The following is an 18,089-nucleotide window of genomic DNA, read 5'->3' on the forward strand; positions in this document are numbered from 1 at the left end:
GCTCTCTCCCGCCCTGCGAACACAGAGCAGGGTGGCGGGAACTTCCATACACTGTGTGGGGGGCGCCGGCATCCGAACTGTGATGCCCCCATGACACCCCTTCCATCAAGGAGGCTCTTACCTTCTAAACAGGGACGGCTGGTCTCTAGTAAAATCACTAAAAGGGAAGGAGAAAAATCGAAAGAGGTTCCTCCTGGCGCTCACGTATGTGAACCTGAATACTCTGTCAGTCCTCAAAGAGAGACCTGGAGAAGCAAAGTCACAGGGGTCTCTGAGATTTCCCTGGCCCCTCACCCCTGTCCTGCCTGGCTGATGTCAGCATCTCTCTGTGAGGTCACCACCTCCCCACCACCTTTGACCAATAGTCTGAGGTCCTGCAAAAGGCCTTTGTGATGTCACTGCCACACCCCTCCCTTGCTGTGCTAATGTCCTGCCCCTGCCCAGGCACTTTGGAGGTTTGAGCTACTTCCTGTGAATCACCCCACTCAAGGAGCGTTCGTTCTAGGAAGCAAGCCGGTTAGACAGGAAAACATCAGACGCTGCTCCCACTGCCACACTCAGTTTTTCAGAAATTAGTCGACTTTATGGCCAGAAGAGACCATTAGAGCATCTAATCTGACCCCCTGCATATCACAGGCCTCCTGTATGACACAATAGCTACTTTTGGGGGCAACACATTCCAGAAAGGCAGCTAGTCTTCATTAAATGACATCAAGAGATGGAGAATCCACCACTTTCCTTGGTAGCTTGTTCCTGCTCTAATTTCATCCTCGCTGTTGAATATTTGTGCCTTAGTTGTAATATGAATTTGTCTCTTTTCACCTTCCAGCCATTGGGTCTTGTTATGCCGTTCTCTGCAAGATTAAAGAGCCCTTTCATACCCAATCTTTTCTCTCCATTAAGGCCCTTGAACACTTCAATGAAGTCACTTTTCATTCATGAAGGACCCCCCGCCGCCAAATTGCCGCCGAAGACCCAGAGTGGAAGAATCTCCGGAGGCCCGGACCCCACGAGAGTTTTCCAGAGCTCCTGGAGTTAGTGAAGGACCCCGCTCCAGGAGCCCCAAAAAACTCTTGTGGGGGCCCATGCGGGGACCAGGGCAAATTGCCCCACTTACTCCACCATCTGGGCGGCCCTGATGGGACCTGGAGCTACTGTTATTTCAGGACTCCTGTGAGACCCTCAGCCGATTGGTTTGCACTCTGCTCTTGGGACTCTCTCTCCTCCTCCCTCTCTACTGCTCTCCTCCCCTAGACATTGAACCCAGCCCTTGCTGCTGCCAACACCAACTGGCAGAAGGGCCTATAAGTCCCCTGCCTGAGGGGAGGCCAATGCATGTGGTCGGCCATAAGCAATATGATATTTTCTGTCTTATTCTCTATCCCTTTCTAAATGATTCCCAAGATTCTCTTTGCTTTTTTGCCCGTCGTTGCACACTGAGTGGATGTTTTCAGAGAACTATCCGCAGTGACTCCAAAATCCCTCACTTGAGTGGCAACAACTATTTTTGGCCTCGTCATTTTATATGTATAGTTAGGATTATGTTTTCCAATGTGCATCACTTGCATTTATCAACAAATCTGTCATTTTGTTGCTCTTTCACCCAGTTTTGTGAGCTCTTTTAGTAACTCTTCCCAGGCTGCTTTGGACTTAACTTTCCTGAGTAGTTTTGGATCATCTGCAAATTTAGCCACCTGGCTGTTTACCCCTTTTTCCAGATCATTTATGAATATGTTGAATAGCACTTGTCCCAGACCCCCTGGGGGGCACCACTATTGACCTCTCTGCATTTTGAAACCTGACCATTTATTCCTACCTTGTAATCAGTTATTTACCCATGAGAGGACCTTCCCTCTCCTCCCATGAGAGTGTAATAGAGCAGAATAGGGCTTCCTTGGGAGGGGGAGTGAATTGAGAATATATCAGGGTGTTGTGCACATTTACTGTCCTGGTGAAAAAGTGTGTCTGATACTCAGTCTTTGCTGCTCCTGCCGGCTGTGACTGCTGAGGACATTTTCCTTCTCTGCTCCAGGGTCTCTCTTCTGCCAGAGTCTCAAAAAGTCAGGCCCCCTGCAGACTATGGCAGAGCAGTTTGGTAATAGGCTGCAGGACTCACCACATAAGAATGTAGCTGCTGTAGCACCTTGACTGTCCATAGGCCAAATCCTGCAGCCCTGGATAACCTCCCACTGATGGTGATGGGAATTGAGCCTTTGTAACTAGCTGCTGGTACCTGAGGTCTCAGTTACGGATTAAACTGGTGGCAAACACAGCTTCAGCCAAAGAAGTGAAGGATATAAGTGAAAGAGCAAAGCTGGCCCTGGGGAGCTGCTGCAGTCCCATCACCACAGCTGGAAGGGAGAAGAGGAAAAACTCCCTAAAGTGCTGGGAGCAGCCCCAAGAAAAGAAAGTTTGTCAGTGAGATCAGTAGCAATAACTGTGAAATGAAGGAGTGCTTTGTCCTCTGTGCCGACATGGCTGAATTGTGTTACTATACTGTGAGAATAAGCTTTAAAATATCCTGCTCTAATTTCAGGATGGGTCTGTAATCATAACTGGACTCTGTGGGAAGTGGCCTCTGGATAGTGATCTTTGGGCAGAGCTGGCTGAAGAGCCTTCCTACTCACCAGGAGATCCTGGCTTGGCCTGACAGTTCTTCCTTGCTGAACCTAGTTTGTCTGTCAGGCTCCTTTCTTTTATTTCTTCTAATGAAAAAAAAAGACCTCACTGCACAATCCTTGTAAGTGCTTGTTCAAGACACAGAGACCCTTCCTTGCAGCTAAGTCTTGGAAAGTGTTAAGTGGTAAATCTGGAGCTGGTGGAAAGGTTACCATGACTCAGAGTTCAGCTGAAGCTGCTGTGACTGAAACACAGAGCACTAATCAGTATCTGATCACAGCAGCTTGTGGGAGAAGCGCATGTTAGAAGCTCTCTGTCAGCTCAGCTGTGGCTTTCTGTGCACTGAGCCAGCCTGCTCAAGGTCTGCAAGTCTTGAGGGAAATGGGGAACATTTTTACTTTGGAATTTGAAGGTGTAGACTTGGACCATCAAATGGAGTGGTTGCAAATGGCCTGGTGGGGAAGGCACCATGGCTTAGTAGGCTAACGCACCTGTCTTGTAAACAGGAGATCCTGGGTTCAACTCCCAGTCGTGCCTTCTTCTATAGCTTTTGTCTCCTCTGCTCACATTTTCCTGTGTCTTCCTAGGAAACAGAAGAGACCTCCCTTGACAATCCAAGTAATTGCTTGTGAAGGAAAAGGCTTCTTTCCAGCAGAGCATTGGAGAGAATCAAATCCTCAGTCTGGTGTTGATGAAAAGGCTATTGGCATTGGCAAGGAGGTTGCTTCCGCTGCAATTTGCTGTGACAGGAGACCCTGTGTTGGGCACCCATGCAATTCGCTGGGGATATCTGTGCACAGAGCCCCTTCTAGAGGGTTCTCTGCAGGGCTTGCAGGAAATGGAGAATGACTGTCCTTTCACCTTTCATGTTATTGTTGATGAAAAATGGAACAGTTCGGGGAGAAGTCCCAGAGCGTGGCACCATGGCAGAGCTTGCCAAGAGAGCTGCTGGATAAAGAGCAGATTCAGGATCCAGCATCCAGTGCTGCATTGCTGAACGTGCCTCCTCTTGTCCCCTTTTGGTCAATCTTTTTTGTTAATGGAGAAGCCCGACTCTGGCTAGCCATACAAATGCTTGCAAAAGAAACGGGTCTTTTTGCTGACAACTGTCAAAAGGAGGCTTTGGATAAACATGGAAACAAGGTCAAGGTCACTGAAACTCATCTTGCATGTGCAGCTGTTGAAGCTACAAGGCAGAGCACTAAGCACAGTATTACCACAGCTGGTCACAGCAGGGTCTCTGTGTGGTGGGATCCGTGGGGTACAATCCCAAACTATGGAACTGCTCTGTCTTCTTCTCTCTCCAGCCTGGGCAATGCACCCAACTAAGTTGCATGAATGCTCTATAAGCCACTCCTCAATTATACATAGAGAGACACCAGCATATCTCCCCAGCCCTCAGCCTTGCACCTCAGAAATGTACCGTCTTACACTGCTCAAAACCTCTTGAAAAGTGCAAGCTCATTAATTAATTCACCACTTCCTCAAAAAGAAAGTGAACATGCACCAGCCTTTTTAATCTGAGCAGCTTTCCCAAGCACTTTCGACAATTTCACAAGTAAGTTTAAAACATTAAAATAAGTTTATTAACTACAGAAAGATAGATTGTAAGTGATTAGAAGTGTTAGGCAGAGAGGTAAAAGTTGGTTACGTAAATGAAAATAGAATCTCAGTGTGACATTCTAGACCTTTGGGGGAGCGGGCTGTAACCCCCATATTCCTCATTTTCATATAATCGTGATCTTACATATAGAGCATGACTTGTAAGGTATCAGGGGAAAGGATATGATCTGCTGAAAGTCATTTCTCTCCCCATAGATGTATACCATTCACGCATATGAAGTTATAAGAACTGTGTAGTATGGTTGTCACTATGCTGTAAGCAGTGATGAGCTGCCAAAATATTAACAACCAGTTCCCTCCTTCTCACCTCACGAGGGGGTCGTGCCCCCCCGGGAGGTCATGCCCCATCCAACCCCCCATGTTTTTGACACCCCCCCAGGACCCCTGACCCATCCCCCCCTTTCCCTGTCCCCTGACTGCCCTTTGCAGCCCCATCCAACCCCTCCTCTCATTCTTGATGGCCCCCCGGGACCCCTGCCCCATCCAACCACCCCTTCTCTCTGTCCCTGAGTGCCCCCACCACCTCATCCAACCCCTGCTCCTTCCTGATTGCCCCCCGGGATCCTTGCCCCCATTCAATCCCCCTGTTCTCTGCCCTCTGACCGCCTTGACCCCTATCCACCCCTCCACAGCCAACCAAATACCCCCTCCCTGCTCCCTGCCCCCTTACCACACTGCCTGGGGCCGGGACCGGGTCCACTCTGCCGGGACCTCAACCGGCCCTGCGGGGCCCGACTCCCCGGGCCGGGCCGGCACCGGGGCCAGAGCCGCTCCGCCGGCACCGGAGCCGGAGCCGCGGGGCCCAACTCCCCGGGCCGGGCCCGAGCTGGGGATGCTTGGCTGGGACCGGGCTGGGGCACTCGGCCAGGGCCAGAGGGAGCCATTCCGCCCCCGCGCCCAGCTTACCTGCCTGCTGCTTTTTTCTGGCTTCCCATGAACATTTGATTTGCGGGAAGCAGAGGAGAAGGAGGGCGGAGCATTCAGGGGAGAGGGGGGAGGTGAGCTGGGGCCGGGCAGACAGCTGCATGAGCCTTTGTTAAATTTAAAAGCTTTTTAGAGCCGGTTGTCCTGGAACCACCGGTTCTAAAAAGGCTTCTAAACTCAACAACCGGTTCTTGTGAATGGGTGTGAACTGGCTGGAGCTCACCACTGGCTGTAAGTTGGGGGAATCAGCCATCACCTGCATGAGGCCACACAGGGGGAATTGCTCAACCTTGCTTGGAAAGACACATGGTGCTGGGGCCCCCATCTAACTGAAGTCTTCGGTGTCACAGTGACCCAAGGTGTGTGCACAGAATGGGGATGGTGTATGTGTGGGTGGGTGGATGGGTGGATGAATTGATTTCTGCATGTGTTTGTGTGGTTTTCTGCAAGGGTTTTGTGTGTGTGGGGGGGGGGGGTGTTATTACAGCTCTGGGGGTTGTGTTTGTGGCTGTGCAAATGTGTGTGTGTTCATGTGGCTGGATTTGTGGATGTGTTTGCATCTTTTAGTAGTTGTGTTGATGTTGGCTGGATTTATGTGGGTGTTTGTGTATATTAGCAATTGTGTGTGTGTGTGGCTGGATTCATGCATGTGTTCGTGTATGTTTGCAATTGTGTGTGTGTGTGTGTATGTGTGTGCGAATGCTCAGCTGCCCTCTGCCGGTGCAACAACCGTTCTCTATATGTCCCAGCCCCCATACCGTCGACCCCGGTGGTGATTTCCCCATCTTACAAGGGCTGGCTGGCCTGACCCTTCTCCCCTCTGCGCAGTGTGGCGGGGGCTGCAGCTCAACCCCTGTCGGGCAGGAGGGCCCAGGTGCGGGGCACTGGGCTCCGATGCACCTGGAGAGCAGCTCAGGTGAGGCTGGGCAGGGCATGTGGTGTCCGTTCTGTGTTGCCTGGTGCTGGGCCATTGCACAATCCCCAGCCACACCGCACAGCGCACCCTGGGAGGGGACAGGGGGCCAAGCAGACGATCCAGCACGAGGGGGAGAGGATGTGTGGTTGGGGGGAGGAAAAGCCTTGGGCTGCACTGGGGGAGTGCAGAGCAGGGATGACACCCCAGAAACCTGCAGCAAAGGGATGGACAGGTGGGCTAGGTGGATAGAAGAGGCAGCGGGACTAAAATCTAAAAGGGGAGTGTGGGGTATAGTGATCAGAGCAAGGGAAGGGGATTGGTGGTCAGAATTCCTGGGTTCTATCTCCAGCCCTGGGAGGGGAGTGGGGTCCAGTGGTTAGAGTGTGTGTTGGCGGGAGGGAAGAGCCAGGACTCCTGGGTTCTCTCGCTGGCTCTGACTCTCTCATGCAATGCCTCGGCAGTTACCCAACTCACCAGCATGTGGGAGCGAGAGGCTGGGGCCGGGTTGTGACACAGCCCAGAGTCCCGTACTGCCCCTTTGTTACCCAACCGGGGCAGGGTGGGGGATGGCCTGGGAGACCCGCTAAGAAAGGCGCTTCTGGTGGGTCTGTGTGTGGGTCACGCTGCCCCCTGCTGGATAGACCCCTCTAGGTCAGAACCAGTCTCAGCCCGGGTCAGACCCTGGGAGTCAGCCCCCTCTGTCGCCACGGCCATGTCTATTGGTCTCCTGGACAGGTCCATTCTCATTGGTAGCTGTCCAGTATCAGTGAGTTCCACAGGCCTCGGCACACGCTGTATGGGGCAGGAGGTCCTTGTGTTGGGAGCAGTGGGAGTGAACTGTGTGCGGTTGTGTCTCTGAGCACAATTGTGAATATTCTGGTGTGTGTGTGTGTGATTGTGAGTGTGGCTGGGGGTGTGATTGTTTCTCTCTTTGGGGGTTGGGCTAGCATGCCCCTCTGGGTGTGTTGTGTGTGAGTGTTCTTGGGACTGAGAGTCCCTTTGTGCATCAATGTGTGTGTGTGTGTCACTTGCTGCAGGATACAAAATCCTGCAAAGCCACCACACACACACACACACACACACACACAGTGGTGCTCAGCCCCACCAGCAGGGGGCAGCAGGGACACACACGTCTCTCCTGGGCCAGCTTGGACAATTTCCCATCACGACCTGGCACAGTGCTGGTGCCCCCACATGGGGGTGGGCAGTGACCGGGCGGGGGGGGGGGGCAGATGTGTTGGATTCAGAAGGAAGCACTTTGGGAAAATCAGTCACGGCCCTTAGTGACCCCTGCACCACCCTGGGAGGGCAGTGGGGTCGAGTGGTCAGAGCAGGAGGGGGCTGGGCACCAGGACCCCTGGGTTCTATCCCTGGCCCAGGGAGTGGAGGGGGTCTAGAGCAGGAGGACTGGGAGCCAGGACTCCTGGGTTCCATAGGGGAGACTGTTTTTTCTTGTGCTTCCCTCACTAGAGATCCCAGCCCAGCCCCCTAGTGGAGAGTGAGTGGGAGCCGGGGAAGTTGCTCTCCCACTTCAGAAACATGATTCAATCTCCCCTCCACTAAGGGCTGTGACATCATGGACCTCCCCTCCCCCAGGCAGACAGTAGAAGCCCCACCCCCACCAGAAAGGAGGGGGGGTGTCTAGTTGCACCCACAACAATCCCACTCATGGTTGCAAACAAATCCCAACAAACCACTGCTAGGACAGGATCTGCTGCTTTCTTCTCACCAGGAGCTGCTCCCCGCCAGGCACAACACCCCATTCACACACCCTTGGTCACCATGTAGCTCGGTGGCAATCACTGCCCCAAAGTGACTCCGGTGCAGGCACCCTCAGCATGAACTCCCCACACCGGATTCTGTCCACACGCAGAGAATTCTCTCCGCCGGGCTCCTTCGGTTCCTCTCGCTGCTCTCCGCCCTGCCGCCAGACACTGCTCATCTGCATAACCCCGCCCATGGACACGTGACACCTTCTGTCGTTTTGGTCTCCAGTGAATGAGTTGCCCGCGGGGAGTGAGCACGTCAGCGCACGTCACAGCCGCTGGGCGGGGATTGTCTGTGAGCCCCGCGCTGGGGGCGGGGCTTCAGGGAGAGACCCAGCCCCATAGACAGACTGGGGTAGGGAGATATTGGGGGAGGGGATGAGGGGATGGGGGGAGGGAGGGAGGGATCCAGCCCTATAGACCTGTAGGGGCAGGGAGATATTGGGGTCAGGAAGGGAGAAGGGGGGTTGGCAGAGACCCAGCCCGGGGTGCAGGGAAACGGGGTGGTTTGGAGGGAGCTGGGGAGGAGAAGAGACACAGGGCGGGACACACCTTGGGACAGGGAAACTGACTCACTCCGAATACATGCGGAGCAGGGCAGGGCGGAGGCAGATCATGCTGGTCCCAGGGTAATTTCGGGGGGTTCTGATTCCCCACTCAGCCGGGGGGCTCCCCTCTGGGCTGAGGACCCGTGGGGTGGGGCGGGTGCAGGGGCTGGGTGTGTGTGTCAGGCTGGGGGAGCTGCCTGGGCAGAGGGGCTGGAACCAGGGGCGGCTCCCGGCACCAGCACCCCAAGCGTGTGGTTGGGGGGGGGCAAGCTGCAGGAGGCTCTGCTGGTCACCGCGAGGGCAGCAGGCACCCCAGCCCCTCCCTCACTCTACCCCCCTCGCCCCACTTCCCTCCCAGAGCTGGGGGGAGAACCCAGGAGTCCTGGCCCCCCCATTTCCATATGGCTCCATCCAACAGCCCCGCCCCCGAGTGGGGAGAGACGAGGCCAGGGGAGAAGCAGGCGGGGGGGGGGGGGGGGGGGGCGGGGCGCTGGGGCACGCGAGTCTGGAGCCGGCCCTGGGCGGGAGGACTCGATGCCGAACTGCCGCCTAAGCAGCAGTGTGGTTGAGCTGCCGCCAAGAGCCACAGCTTGTCCTTCCCCCCCCCTCCTGCTTGGGGCGGCAGAAAAGCTGGAGCTGGCCCTGCACAGGAGGAGCAGGCTCCAGTCTGCGGAGCTGCAGCAGGGAACCCCGCAGCCCAACGCCCGTCAGGCCCCCCCGTTCTCCATGGCCCTAATCTCTGCTGCCCCCCCCCCCCATCAGTTAGAGAACAGGAGGCAACTTAACTTCTGCTCACTGTTCCCTGTGGGACTCTAACAGAGCGCGAACTGGAGCCACTTAACTTCCATTCGCTGTTCCCTTCATAGACGCACGGTCAGAGCTCTCACAAACCCCCCCCCCCATTTCCCCTGCACCCCGGGCTGGGTCTCTGCCAATCCCCCTTCTCCCCTCCTGCCCCCAATATCTCCCTGCCCCTACAGGTCTATAGGGCTGGATCCCTCCCTCCCCGCTTCTCCCCTCATTTCCTGCCTCTGGGGGTCTATGGAGATGGGTCTCTCCTCCCTCCATCCCCTCCCCTGCCCCCAATATCCCTCTGGGGCTCTGTGGGGCTGGGGCTCTCTCCCTGCCCCTGTACTCCCCCCCTGCACAGCATGTCCTGGGAGTGACTCAGATTCCCTGGACCAACATTTCACACACCCCACCCCCACACGACATGCCTCCCTCCACCCCACCCCATTTCTCCTGCACCCCAGGCTGGGTCTCTGCCTCCTGCCCCCAAGATCCCCTGCCCCTGCAGGTCTATGGGGGTGGGTCTCTCCCTCCCCCCATCCCCTCACCCCTTCCCCCAATGTCTCCCTGCCCCAGGCTGTCTATGGGGCTGGGTCTCTCCCTGAAGCCCCGCCCCCAGCGCGGGGCTCACAGACGATCCCCGCCCGGCGGCTGTGACGTGCGGTGACGTGTTCACTCTCTACAGGCGACTCATTCACTGGAGACCAAAATGACAGAAGGTGTCGCATGTCCATGGGCGGGGTTATGCAGATGAGCAGTGTCTGGTGGCAGGACGGAGAGCAGCGAGAGGAACCGAAGGAGCCCGGCGGAGAGAATTCTCTGCGTGTGGACAGAATCCGGTGTGGGGAGTTCGTGCTGTGGGTGCCTGCACCGGAGTCACTTCGGGGCAGTGATTGCCACTGAGCTGCATATTGACCAAGGGCATGTGAATGGGGTGTGGTGCCTGGCGGGGAGCAGCTCATGGTGAAAAGGAAAGAGGAGATCCTGTCCTAGCAGGGGCTTGTGTGGGGTTTCTTTGAAACCATGAGTGGGCTTGTTGTGGGTGCAACTAGGATCCCTATTTCTCTGGTGGGGTGGGGCTTCTGCTGTCTGCCTGGGGGGTTCCATGATGTCACAGCCCATGTTGCGCCAGCAGAGCACATACACACACACACACACACACACACACACACAATTGCAAACATACACGAACACATGCATGAATCCAGCCACACACAATTACTAATATACACAAACACCCACATAAATCCAGCCAACATCAACACAACTACTAACAGATGCAAACACATGCACAAATCCAGCCACATGAACACACACACATTTGCACAGCCACAAACACAACCCCCAGAGCTGTAATAACCCCCCCCCACACACACAAAACCCTTGCAGAAAACCACACAAACACATGCAGAAATCAATTCATCCATCCATCCACCCACCCACACATACACCATCCCCATTCTGTGCACGCACCTTGGGTCACTGTGACACCGAAGACTTCAGTTGGATGGGGGGGCCCAGCATCATGTGTCTTTCCAAGCAAGGTTGAGCAATTCCCCCTGTGTGGCCTCATGCAGGTGATGGCTGATTCCCCCAACTTACAGCCAGTGGTGAGCTCCAGCCAGTTCACACCCATTCACAAGAACCGGTTGTTAAATTTAGAAGCCTTTTTAGAACCCGTGGTTCCAGGACAACCGGTTCTAAAAAGCTTTTAAATTTAACAAAGGCTCATGCAGCTGTCTGCCCGGCCCCAGCTCACCTCCCCCCTCTCCCCTGAATGCTCAGCCCTCCTTCTCCTCTGCTTCCCGCGAATCAAATGTTCACGGGAAGCCAGAAAAAAGCAGCAGGCAGGTAAGCTGGGCGTGGGGGCGGAATGGCTCCCTCTGGCCCTGGCCGAGTGCCCCAGCCCGGTCCCAGCCAAGCACCCCCAGCTCGGGCCCGGCCCGGGGAGTCGGGCCTCGCGGCTCCGGCCCCGGTGCCGGCGGAGCGGCTCTGGCCCCGGTGCTGGCCCGGCCCGGGGAGTCGGGCCCCGCAGGGCCGGTTGAGGTCCCGGCGGAGTGGACCTGGTCCCGGCCCCAGGCAGTGTGATAAGGGGGCAGGGAGCAGGGAGCGGGTATTCGCTGGGTTGTGGGGGGGTGGATAGGGGTCAGGGCAGTCAGAGGGCAGGGAACAGGGGGATTGAATGGGGGCAAGGATCCCGGGGGGCAATCAGGAAGGAGCAGGGGTTGCATGCGGTGGTGGGGGCACTCAGGGACAGAGAGAAGGGGTGGTTGGATGGGGCAGGGGTCCTGGGGGGCCATCAAAAATGAGAGGAGGGGTTGGATGGGGCTGCAAAGGGCAGTCAGGGGACAGGGAAAGGGGGGGATGGGTCAGGGGTCCTGGGGGGGTGTCAAAAACATGGGGGGTTGGATGGGACATGACCTCCCGGGGGGGCACGACCCCCTCGTGAGGTGAGAAGGAGGGAACCGGTTGTTAATATTTTGGCAGCTCATCACTGCTTACAGCATAGTGACAACCATACTACACAATTCTTATAACTTCATATGCGTGAATGGTATACATCTATGGGGAGATAAATGACTTTCAGCAGATCATATCCTTTCCCCTGATACCTTACAAGTAATGCTCTATATGTAAGATCACGATTATATGAAAATGAGGAATATGGGGGTTACAGTCTTCTCCCCCAAAGGTCTAGAATGTCACACTGAGATTCTATTTACATAACCAACTTTTACCTCTCTGCCTAACACTTATAATCACTTACAATCTATCTTTCTGTAGTTAATAAACTTATTTTAATGTTTTATACTTACTTGTGAAATTGTCCAAAGTGCTTGGGAAAGCTGCTCAGATTAAAAAGGCTGTTGCATGTTCACTTTCTTTTTGAGGAAGTGGTGAATTAATTAATGAGCTTGCACTTTTCAAGAGGTTTTGAGCAGTGTAAGATGGTACATTTCTGAGGTGCAAGGCTGAGGGCTGGGGAGATATGCTGGTGTCTCTCTACGTATAATTGAGGAGTGGCTTATAGAGCATTCATGCAACTTAGTTGGGTGCATTGCCCAGGCTGGAGAGAGAAGAAGACAGAGCAGTTCCATAGTTTGGGATTGTACCCCACGGATCCCACCACACAGAGACCCTGCTGTGACCAGCTGTGGTAATACTGTGCTTAGTGCTCTGCCTTGTAGCTTCAACAGCTGCACATGCAAGATGAGTTTCAGTGACCTTGACCTTGTTTCCATGTTTATCCAAAGCCTCCTTTTGACAGTTGTCAGCAAAAAGACCCGTTTCTTTTGCAAGCATTTGTATGGCTAGCCAGAGTCGGGCTTCTCCATTAACAAAAAAGATTGACCAAAAGGGGACAAGAGGAGGCACGTTCAGCAATGCAGCACTGGATGCTGGATCCTGAATCTGCTCTTTATCCAGCAGCTCTCTTGGCAAGCTCTGCCATGGTGCCACGCTCTGGGACTTCTCCCCGAACTGTTCCATTTTTCATCAACAATAACATGAAAGGTGAAAGGACAGTCATTCTCCATTTCCTGCAAGCCCTGCAGAGAACCCTCTAGAAGGGGCTCTGTGCACAGATATCCCCAGCGAATTGCATGGGTGCCCAACACAGGGTCTCCTGTCACAGCAAATTGCAGCGGAAGCAACCTCCTTGCCAATGCCAATAGCCTTTTCATCAACACCAGACTGAGGATTTGATTCTCTCCAATGCTCCGTTGGAGAGAAGCCTTTTCCTTCACAAGCAATTACTTGGATTGTCAAGGGAGGTCTCTTCTGTTTCCTAAGAAGACAGGAAAATGTGAGCAGAGGAGACAAAAGCTATAGAAGAAGACACGACTGGGAGTTGAACCCAGGATCTCCTGTTTACTAGACAGGTGCGTTAGCCTACTAAGCCATGGTGCCTTCCCCAGCAGGCCCTTTGCAACCCCTCCACTTGATGGTCCAAGACTACACCTTCAAATTCCAAAGTAAAACTGTTCCCCATTTCCCTCAAGACTTGCAGACCTTGAGCAGGCTGGCTCAGTGCACAGAAAGCCACAGCTGAGCTGACAGAGGGCTTCTAACATGCGCTTCTCCCACAAGCTGCTGTGATCAGATACTGATTAGTGCTCTGTGTTTCAGTCACAGCAGCTTCAGCTGAACTCTGAGTCATGGTAACCTTTCCATCAGCTCCAGACTTACCATTTAACACTTTCCACAAGACTTAGCTGCAAGGGAGGGTCTCTGTGTCTTGAACAAGCACTTCCAAGGATTGTGCAGTGAGGTCTTTTCTTTTCATGAGAAGAAATAAAAGAAAGGAGCCTGACAGAAAAGCCAGGTTCAGCAAGGAAGAACTGTCAGGCCAAGCCAGGATCTTCTGGTGAGTAGAAAGGCTCTTCAGCCAGCTCTGCCCAAAGATCACTATCTAGAGGCACTTCCCACAGAGACTGATTATGGTTACAGACCCATCCTGAAATTAGAGCAGGATATTTTAAAGCTTATTCTCACAGTAAAGTAACACAATTCAGCCATGTCGGCACAGAGGACAAAGCACTCCTTCATTTCACAGTTATTGCTACTGATCTCACTGACAAACTTCCTTTTCTTGGGGCTGCTCCCAGCACTTTAGGGAGTTTTTCCTCTTCTCCCTTCCAGCTGTGGTGATGGGACTGCAGCAGCTCCCCAGGGCCGGCTTTGGTCTTTCACTTACATCCTTCACTTCTTTGGCTGAAGCTGTGTTTGCCACCAGTTTAATCCGTAACTGAGACCTCAGGTACCAGCAGCTAGTTACAAAGGCTCAATTCCCATCACCATCAGTGGGAGGTTATCCAGGGCTGCAGGATTTGGCCCATGGACAGTCAAGGTGCTACAGCAGCTACATTCTTACGTGGTGAGTCCTGCAGCCTATTACCAAACTGCTCTGCCATAGTCTGCAGGGGGCCTGACTTTTTGAGAATCTGGCAGAAGAGAGACCCTGGAGCAGAGAAGGAAAATGTCCTCAGCAGTCACAGCCGGCAGGAGCAGCAAAGACTGAGTATCAGACACACTTTTTCACCAGGACAATAAATGTGCACAACCCCCTTATATATTCTCAATTCACGCCCAAACCCAAGGAAGCCCTATTCTGCTCTATTACACTCTCATGGGATGAGAGGGAAGGTCCTCTCATGGGTAAATAACTGGTTACAAGGTAGGAATAAATGGTCAGTTTTCAAAATGCAGAGAGGTCAATAGTGGTGCCCCCCAGGAGGTCTGGGACAAGTACTATTCAACATATTCATAAATGATCTGGAAAAAGGGGAAACAGCGAGGTGGCAAAATTTGCAGATGATCCAAAACTACTCAGGAAAGTTAAGTCCAACGCAGCCTGCGAAGAGTTACTAAAAGAGCTCACAAAACTGGGTGAAAGGGCAACAAAATGACAGATTTGTTGATAAATGCAAAGTGATGCACATTGGAAAACATAATCCCAACTATACATATAAAATGACGAGGCCAAAAATAGTTGTTGCCACTCAAGTGAGGGATTTTGGAGTCACTGCGGATAGTTCTCTGAAAACATCCACTCAGTGTGCAACGACGGGCAAAAAAGCAAAGAGAATCCCGGGAATCATTAAGAAAGGGATAGAGAATAAGACAGAAAATATCATATTGCTTATGGCCGACCACATGCATTGGCCTCCCCTCAGGCAGGGGACTTATAGGCCCTTCTGCCAGTTGGTATTGGCAGCAGCAAGGGCTGGGTTCAATGTCTAGGGGAGGAGAGCAGCAGAGAGGGAGGAGGAGAGAGAGTCCCGAGAGCAGAGTGCAAACCAACCATCTGAGGGTCTCATAGGAGTCCTGCAATAACAGTAGCTCCAGGTCCCATCAGGGCCGCCCAGATGGTGGAGTAAGTGGGGCAATTTGCCCTGGTCCCCGCATGGGCCCCCACAAGAGTTTTTTGGGGCTCCTGGAGCGGGGTCCTTCACTAACTCCAGGAGCTCTGGAAAACTCTTGTGGGGTCCGGGCCTCCAAAGATTCTTCCGCTCTGGGTCTTCGGCGGCAATTCGGCGGCGGGGGGTCCTTCATGAATGAAAAGTGACTTCATTGAAGTGTTCAAGGGCCTTAATGGAGAGAAAAGATTGGGTATGAAAGGGTTCTTTAATCTTGCAGAGAACGGCATAACAAGACCCAATGGCTGGAAGGTGAAAAGAGACAAATTCATATTACAACTAAGGCACAAATATTCAACAGCGAGGATGAAATTAGAGCAGGAACAAGCTACCAAGGAAAGTGGTGGATTCTCCATCTCTTGATGTCATTTAATGAAGACTAGCTGCCTTTCTGGAATGTGTTGCCCCCAAAAGTAGCTATTGTGTCATACAGGAGGCCTGTGATATGCAGGGGGTCAGATTAGATGCTCTAATGGTCTCTTCTGGCCATAAAGTCGACTAATTTCTGAAAAACTGAGTATAGCATTGGGAGCAGTGTCTGATGTTTTCCTGTCTAGCTGGCTTGCTGCCTAGAACGAACGCTCCTTGAGTGGGGTGATCCACAGGGAGTAGCTCAAACCTCCAAAGTGCCTGGGCAGGGGCAGGACATTAGCACAGCAAGGGAGGGGTGTGGCAGTGACATCACAAAGGCCTTTTGCAGGACCTCAGACTATTGGTCAAAGGTGGTGGGGAGGTGGTGACCTCACAGAGAGATGCTGACATCAGCCAGGCAGGACAGGGGCGAGAGGCCAGGGAAACCTCAGAGACCCCTGTGGCTTTGCTTCAGCAAGTCTCCTTCTCCAGGTCTCTCTTTGAGGACTGACAGAGTATTCGGGTTCACGTACGTGAGCGCCAGGAGGAACCTCTTTCGAGTTTTCTCCTTCCCTTTTAGTGATTTTACTAGAAAACAGACGTCCCTGTTTAGCAGGTAAGAGCCTCCTCGAGGGAAGGGGTGTCATGGGGGCATCACAGTTCGGATGCCAGTGCCCCCCCCACAATGTATGGAAGTTCCCGCCACCCTGCTCTGTGTTCGCAGGGCGGAAGAGAGCAGCGTCCACAGGAGTGATTTGCTCCTGGTTGCCGGAGCAGAGCAGCAGGCTCAGCTGTCAGAACTTCCCAGAGCGATGAAAGGGGAAGGGCCCATGGCTCTGTAGCAGGAATGCAGGGCAGGCGAGTTCACGGCGGGCATTGTGGGATACTGGAGGAGGCCAGTTATGGTGATATAATGAACAGCAGCGTCTACTCTGTCGCTTTAAGTTTGCTGCAAAAAGCTGTAGACCTCTCATCGAAGTCGTTTTATTTTGTCACCAAAACAGGACAGTTTTGTCGCCAGACATGGCATTGCAGTGTGTACACTGGCCACAAGCTGCCGACCGAGGGAGCGTTGTGTGTTTTTCACACAGCTGAGCAATATAATTCTGCTGAAACAACTTTGTAGTGCAGACCTGGCCAAAGATTGACTCACACACAACTTGCAAGGAAAAACCTCACCTGCTCCTCTGCTTTGCAGAATCCAAACACAAGTAAAGCTTGTCAGGCCCCTGTAAAGATGGCAGGAGTCAGGTGTGGGCAGGGCCAGCTCTGGCTTTTTTGCCGCCCCAAGCAAAAAAAGGGGGGTGGGGCCACCGGAGCAACAAAACGGGGGGAAAAAACGGCCCGGGGTGGAGCGGCAAAGCGGGGTGTGGGGGGGGATACGGTGCGGCTGAAGCGGCAAAGCGGGGGGGGACACGACGTGGCTGGAGTGGCAAAGTGGGGGGCGGGGGACAACACAAAAACGGTGGGGCTGGAGCAGCAAAGCAGGGGGATGGGGGGAAAGACAACGGCGCGGTCGGCAAAGCAGGGGAAAAACAAAACAAAAACCCCACAGGGCGGCCGGAGCCAGTGGACTCCCTGTGCTGCAGAGTGCGCACCCGGTCTAGTTTGGGGGAAGGGGAGGGAGCGGGGGGAGAGAGAAGGGGGGCGGCCAGCGCTTCAGCGGGGCACTCACCACGCGGCCCCGACCGCCGCACCGCCTGGCACTCTCACTCCTTCTCTAGACTAACCAGTCCTAATATACTGTAATATGGTTATATTCCACCACCTTCACTGGTTACACCCAACAAAATGAATTATACAGCAGACAGAAACAATCACAGACCCAGACAGAGACCATGCAAATAAACATACAAAACAATACAGAAGGGAGGATTTCACCACTACGTCTATACAGACATAAGGGTTTTCCAGCTGTGTCTATTGATAAGTGAGTTCTTGCCAGACAGGATGCTACCAAACTAAGTTTCCCTTTCTCTGGAAGTGATAGAAATATCAGGACAGGATTGTATTCCTAACAGCCCAATAGCACCTTATTTCAGTGTGACTAGTTGGGAATGTGAGGATGTGGCCATACACTTCCCAGCTTATGGCTGCCTTTGCTGCTTAGCCGAAGAACCAGGCCTCAGACTGTCACAGTGAGAGAAGGCCATTACACAGACAGACAGTGATTTTTTATTCTTTCTTTTATATCTTTATAACTAGCTAAGTGATAAAAATACACCTAAATTCTTAAAGTACAGGCCTTTGCAGACTGGCCTGAATCTCTGTATCCTAACAGTCCTCCAGGTCAGGCAGCCTCTGGGTAAGGGGGTGGGGACTCAGATCCTCCCGCTGGCCAATTCCACCAGGGTTGTGTATAAACCAGGGAAGTTTGCCCCAATAGCCAGACCAGATGCCCCCTTTACACTTGTACTCTGTCCTCATTGCTTCTCTCTCCCTTCCCCCCATCTCTGCTGCTCCCCCTCTGGGCTTTCTCAGCACCTGGCCCCACAGCACTTCCTGGGGGCCAGAGACTGCGCTTTCTGCATCTGCAGATGTGGCCTCTCTCCTGATTGCTAAGGAAAGGAACCTTTCCAGGAAATGGCCACAGCTTCTGGGAATCCGCATGTGGCTGTGAACAGAATTTGGCTCC

Source organism: Mauremys mutica, unplaced genomic scaffold (assembly GCF_020497125.1).
Source record: "Mauremys mutica isolate MM-2020 ecotype Southern unplaced genomic scaffold, ASM2049712v1 001219F_np12_obj, whole genome shotgun sequence".
Lineage (NCBI taxonomy): Eukaryota > Metazoa > Chordata > Testudines > Geoemydidae > Mauremys > Mauremys mutica.